Source organism: Anomaloglossus baeobatrachus, chromosome 2 (genome assembly GCF_048569485.1).
Source record: "Anomaloglossus baeobatrachus isolate aAnoBae1 chromosome 2, aAnoBae1.hap1, whole genome shotgun sequence".
Lineage (NCBI taxonomy): Eukaryota > Metazoa > Chordata > Amphibia > Anura > Aromobatidae > Anomaloglossus > Anomaloglossus baeobatrachus.
The window spans coordinates 801,819,731-801,825,730 of NC_134354.1; the positions used below are offsets into that span (position 1 = coordinate 801,819,731).

Sequence of the window (6,000 nt, forward strand, 5' to 3'; positions counted from 1 at the left end):
GTGTGGTGTAGTATCGCCCTCGCTCACATTATTTAGTGTGGTGTCGCCCTCGCTCACATTATTTAGTGTGGTGTCGCCCTCGCTCACATTATTTAGCGTGGTGTAGTATCGCCCTCGCTCACATTATTTAGTGTAGTATTGCCCTCACTCACATTATTTAGTGTAGTATCGCCCTCGCTCACATTATTTAGCGTGGTGTAGTATCGCCCTCGCTCACATTATTTAGTGTGGTGTCGCCCTCGCTCACATTATTTAGCGTGGTGTAGTATCGCCCTCGCTCACATTATTTAGTGTAGTATCGCCCTCGCTCACATTATTTAGCGTGGTGTAGTATCGCCCTCGCTCACATTATTTAGTGTGGTGTCGCCCTCGCTCACATTATTTAGTGTGGTGTTGCCCTCGCTCACATTATTTAGCGTGGTGTCGCCCTCGCTCACATTATTTAGCGTGGTGTCGCCCTCGCTCACATTATTTAGTGTAGTATCGCCCTCGCTCACATTATTTAGTGTAGTATCGCCCTCGCTCACATTATTTAGTGTGGTGTCGCCCTCGCTCACATTATTTAGTGTGGTGTAGTATCACCCTCGCTCACATTATTTAGTGTGGTGTCGCCCTCGCTCACATTATTTAGTGTGGTGTCGCCCTCGCTCACATTATTTAGTGTGGTGTCGCCCTCGCTCACATTATTTAGTGTAGTATCGCCCTCGCTCACATTATTTAGTGTAGTATCGCCCTCGCTCACATTATTTAGTGTGGTGTAGTATCACCCTCGCTCACATTATTTAGTGTGGTGTCGCCCTCGCTCACATTATTTAGTGTAGTATCGCCCTCGCTCACATTATTTAGTGTGGTGTAGTATCACCCTCGCTCACATTATTTAGTGTGGTGTCGCCCTCGCTCACATTATTTAGTGTGGTGTCGCCCTCGCTCACATTATTTAGCGTGGTGTCGCCCTCGCTCACATTATTTAGTGTGGTATCGCCCTCGCTCACATTATTTAGTGTGGTGTCGCACTCGCTCACATTATTTAGTGTGATGTCGCCCTCGCTCACATTATTTAGTGTGGTGTCGCCCTCGCTCACATTATTTAGTGTGGTGTCGCCCTCGCTCACATTATTTAGTGTAGTATCGCCCTCGCTCACATTATTTAGTGTGGTGTCGCCCTCGCTCACATTATTTAGTGTGGTGTCGCCCTCGCTCACATTATTTAGTGTGGTGCCGCCCTCGCTCACATTATTTAGTGTAGTATTGCCCTCGCTCACATTATTTAGTGTGGTGTCGCCCTCGCTCACATTATTTAGTGTGGTGTCGCCCTCGCTCACATTATTTAGTGTGGTGTCGCCCTCACTCACATTATTTAGTGTGGTGTCGCCCTCGCTCACATTATTTAGCGTGGTGTCGCCCTCGCTCACATTATTTAGTGTGGTGTCGCCCTCGCTCACATTATTTAGCGTGGTGTCGCCCTCGCTCACATTATTTAGTGTGGTGTCGCCTTCGCTCACATTATTTAGTGTGGTGTCGCCCTCGCTCACATTATTTAGTGTGGTGTCGCCCTCGCTCACATTATTTAGCGTGGTGTTGCCCTCGCTCACATTATTTAGCGTGGTGTCGCCCTCGCTCACATTATTTAGCGTGGTGTCGCCCTCGCTCACATTATTTAGCGTGGTGTAGTATCGCCCTCGCTCACATTATTTAGTGTAGTATTGCCCTCACTCACATTATTTAGTGTAGTATCGCCCTCGCTCACATTATTTAGCGTGGTGTAGTATCGCCCTCGCTCACATTATTTAGTGTGGTGTCGCCCTCGCTCACATTATTTAGCGTGGTGTAGTATCGCCCTCGCTCACATTATTTAGTGTAGTATCGCCCTCGCTCACATTATTTAGCGTGGTGTAGTATCGCCCTCGCTCACATTATTTAGTGTGGTGTCGCCCTCGCTCACATTATTTAGCGTGGTGTAGTATCGCCCTCGCTCACATTATTTAGTGTAGTATCGCCCTCGCTCACATTATTTAGCGTGGTGTAGTATCGCCCTCGCTCACATTATTTAGTGTGGTGTCGCCCTCGCTCACATTATTTAGTGTAGTATCGCCCTCGCTCACATTATTTAGTGTGGTGTAGTATCACCCTCGCTCACATTATTTAGTGTGGTGTCGCCCTCGCTCACATTATTTAGTGTGGTGTCGCCCTCGCTCACATTATTTAGTGTGGTGTCGCCCTCGCTCACATTATTTAGTGTGGTATCGCCCTCGCTCACATTATTTAGTGTGGTGTCGCACTCGCTCACATTATTTAGTGTGGTGTCGCCCTCGCCCATATTATTTAGTGTGATGTCGCCCTCGCTCACATTATTTAGTGTAGTATCGCCCTCGCTCACATTATTTAGTGTGGTGTCGCCCTCGCTCACATTATTTAGTGTGGTGTCGCCCTCGCTCACATTATTTAGTGTGGTGCCGCCCTCGCTCACATTATTTAGTGTAGTATTGCCCTCGCTCACATTATTTAGTGTGGTGTCGCCCTCGCTCACATTATTTAGTGTGGTGTCGCCCTCGCTCACATTATTTAGTGTGGTGTCGCCCTCACTCACATTATTTAGTGTGGTGTCGCCCTCGCTCACATTATTTAGTGTGGTATCGCCCTCGCTCACATTATTTAGCGTGGTGTCGCCCTCGCTCACATTATTTAGTGTGGTGTCGCCCTCGCTCACATTATTTAGTGTAGTATCACCCTCGCTCACATTATTTAGTGTGGTGTCGCCCTCGCTCACATTATTTAGTGTGGTATCGCCCTCGCTCACATTATTTAGCGTGGTGTCGCCCTCGCTCACATTATTTAGTGTAGTATCACCCTCGCTCACATTATTTAGTGTAGTGTCGCCCTCGCTCACATTATTTAGTGTGGTGTCGCCCTCGCTCACATTATTTAGTGTGGTGTCGCCCTCGCTCACATTATTTAGTGTGGTGTCGCCCTCGCTCACATTATTTAGTGTAGTATCGCCCTCGCTCACATTATTTAGTGTAGTATCGCCCTCGCTCACATTATTTAGTGTGGTGTCGCCCTCGCTCACATTATTTAGCGTGGTGTCGCCCTCGCTCACATTATTTAGTGTGGTGTCGCCCTCACTCACATTATTTAGTGTGATGTCGCCCTCGCTCACATTATTTAGTGTAGTATCGTCCTCGCTCACATTATTTAGTGTGATGTCGCCCTCGCTCACATTATTTAGTGTGGTGTCGCCCTCGCCCATATTATTTAGTGTGGTGTCGCCCTTGCTCACATTATTTAGTGTGGTGTCGCCCTCGCTCACATTATTTAGTGTGGTGTCGCCCTCGCTCACATTATTTAGCGTGGTGTCGCCCTCGCTCACATTATTTAGTGTGGTGTCGCCCTCGCTCACATTATTTAGTGTGGTGTCGCCCTCGCTCACATTATTTAGCGTGGTGTCGCCCTCGCTCACATTATTTAGTGTGGTATCGCCCTCGCTCACATTATTTAGTGTGGTGTCGCCCTCACTCACATTATTTAGTGTGATGTCGCCCTCGCTCACATTATTTAGTGTAGTATCGTCCTCGCTCACATTATTTAGTGTGATGTCGCCCTCGCTCACATTATTTAGTGTGGTGTCGCCCTCGCCCATATTATTTAGTGTGGTGTCGCCCTTGCTCACATTATTTAGTGTGGTGTCGCCCTCGCTCACATTATTTAGCGTGGTGTCGCCCTCACTCACATTATTTAGTGTGGTGTCGCCCTCGCTCACATTATTTAGTGTAGTATCGCCCTCGCTCACATTATTTAGTGTAGTATCGCCCTCGCTCACATTATTTAGTGTAGTATCGCCCTCACTCACATTATTTAGTGTGGTATCTCCCTCGCTCACATTATTTAGTGTAGTATCACCCTCGCTCACATTATTTAGTGTGGTGTCGCCCTCGCTCACATTATTTAGTGTGGTGTCGCCCTCGCTCACATTATTTAGCGTGGTGTCGCCCTTGCTCACATTATTTAGCGTGGTGTAGTATTGCCCTCGCTCACATTATTTAGTGTGGTGTCGCCCTCGCTCACATTATTTAGTGTAGTATCGTCCTCGCTCACATTATTTAGTGTGGTGTCGCCCTCGCTCACATTATTTAGTGTGGTGTCACCCTCGCTCACATTATTTAGCGTAAGTGTCGCCCTCGCTCACATTATTTAGTGTGGTGTCGCCCCTCGCTCACATTATTTAGTGTGATGTCACCCTCGCTCACATTATTTAGCGTAGTGTCGCCCTTGCTCACATTATTTAGTGTGGTGTCGCCCTCGCTCACATTATTTAGTGTGGTGTCGCCCTCGCTCACATTATTTAGCGTGGTGTCGCCCTCGCTCACATTATTTAGTGTGGTGTCGCCCTCGCTCACAATTATTTAGTGTGGTGTCGCCCTCGCTCACATTATTTAGCGTGGTGTCGCCCTCGCTCACATTATTTTAGTGTGGTATCGCCCTCGCTCACATTATTTAGTGTGGTGTCGCCCCTCACTCACATTATTTAGTGTGATGTCGCCCTCGCTCACATTATTTAGTGTAGTATCGTCCTCGCTCACATTATTTAGTGTGATGTCGCCCTCGCTCACATTATTTAGTGTGGTGTCGCCCTCACTCACATTATTTAGTGTGATGTCGCCCTCGCTCACATTATTTAGTGTAGTATCACCCTCGCTCACATTATTTAGTGTGGTGTCGCCCTCGCTCACATTATTTAGTGTGGTGTCGCCCTCGCTCACATTATTTAGCGTGGTGTCGCCCTTGCTCACATTATTTAGCGTGGTGTAGTATTGCCCTCGCTCACATTATTTAGTGTGGTGTCGCCCTCGCTCACATTATTTAGTGTAGTATCGTCCTCGCTCACATTATTTAGTGTGGTGTCGCCCTCGCTCACATTATTTAGTGTGGTGTCACCCTCGCTCACATTATTTAGCGTAGTGTCGCCCTCGCTCACATTATTTAGTGTGGTGTCGCCCTCGCTCACATTATTTAGTGTGATGTCACCCTCGCTCACATTATTTAGCGTAGTGTCGCCCTTGCTCACATTATTTAGTGTGGTGTCGCCCTCGCTCACATTATTTAGTGTGGTGTCGCCCTCGCTCACATTATTTAGCGTGGTGTCGCCCTCGCTCACATTATTTAGTGTGGTGTCGCCCTCGCTCACATTATTTAGTGTGGTGTCGCCCTCGCTCACATTATTTAGCGTGGTGTCGCCCTCGCTCACATTATTTAGTGTGGTATCGCCCTCGCTCACATTATTTAGTGTGGTGTCGCCCTCACTCACATTATTTAGTGTGATGTCGCCCTCGCTCACATTATTTAGTGTAGTATCGTCCTCGCTCACATTAATTTAGTGTGGTATCGTCCTCGCTCACATTATTTAGTGTGGTGTCGCCCTCGCTCACATTATTTAGTGTGGTGTCACCCTCGCTCACATTATTTAGCGTAGTGTCGCCCTCGCTCACATTATTTAGTGTGGTGTCGCCCTCGCTCACATTATTTAGTGTGATGTCACCCTCGCTCACATTATTTAGCGTAGTGTCGCCCTTGCTCACATTATTTAGTGTGGTGTCGCCCTCGCTCACATTATTTAGTGTGGTGTCGCCCTCGCTCACATTATTTAGCGTGGTGTCGCCCTCGCTCACATTATTTAGTGTGGTGTCGCCCTCGCTCACATTATTTAGTGTGGTGTCGCCCTCGCTCACATTATTTAGCGTGGTGTCGCCCTCGCTCACATTATTTAGTGTGGTATCGCCCTCGCTCACATTATTTAGTGTGGTGTCGCCCTCACTCACATTATTTAGTGTGGTGTCGCCCTCGCTCACATTATTTAGTGTAGTATCGTCCTCGCTCACATTATTTAGTGTGATGTCGCCCTCGCTCACATTATTTAGCGTGGTGTCGCCCTCGCTCACATTATTTAGTGTGGTGTAGTATCGCCCTCGCTCACATTATTTAGTGTGGTGTCGCCCTTGCTCACAT

The 6,000-nt window shown here is 47.8% G+C and overlaps 1 protein-coding gene across 1 annotated transcript in view; it reads right to left on the minus strand.

The window, feature by feature from the left end:
- Positions 1 to 6,000, minus strand: part of LOC142292394 (aldehyde dehydrogenase family 3 member B1-like) — a 310,248-nt gene that overhangs the window by 207,614 nt on the left and 96,634 nt on the right. The gene's annotated exons all lie outside the window — the stretch shown is intronic.